This window comes from Elephantulus edwardii, unplaced genomic scaffold (genome assembly GCF_000299155.1).
Source record: "Elephantulus edwardii isolate Elephantulus edwardi_28Jun2011 unplaced genomic scaffold, EleEdw1.0 scaffold00152, whole genome shotgun sequence".
Taxonomy (NCBI): domain Eukaryota; kingdom Metazoa; phylum Chordata; class Mammalia; order Macroscelidea; family Macroscelididae; genus Elephantulus; species Elephantulus edwardii.
The window spans coordinates 7009338-7009755 of record NW_006399902.1 but is presented as its reverse complement, the minus strand read 5'-3'; positions in this window follow the sequence as shown (position 1 = coordinate 7009755).

The window sequence follows — 418 nt, the reverse complement described above, 5'->3', positions numbered from 1 at the left end:
GGCATGCATCCCATCCCCCACCTCCTACGCAGGTGGCCAGGGGGGCGCCTCCCCCCCTCCCCAGTGCGGGAGGCCTGTGGGAAGCTCGTGGCCCCCCTAGCACGGGAAGCCGTTGGGGGCGCTCGGCAGGTGTACAGCCCCTCTTGTGCAGGCGGCCGGAGGGCGCCTGCTTCCCCCACAGCCACCATCCTGGCTCCAAGAATTCTCTCCAGACCAAGTCCACCTTGCGGCAGTGTGGTGGCTTCACTATACCAGTCTTGAGGAGGGCCAGTGCCCAGCATCCATCCTGGGTGAGGGAATCCATTCATTCTGGCTGTGGAAGCCTCATGGAGCTGCAGCATGGCTCGGGCTCTGGGGGGGGGGGGGGGGGGGGGGGGGGGTGGTGTGGTTGGGAGCCATGAGACTCACCCATTTCTCC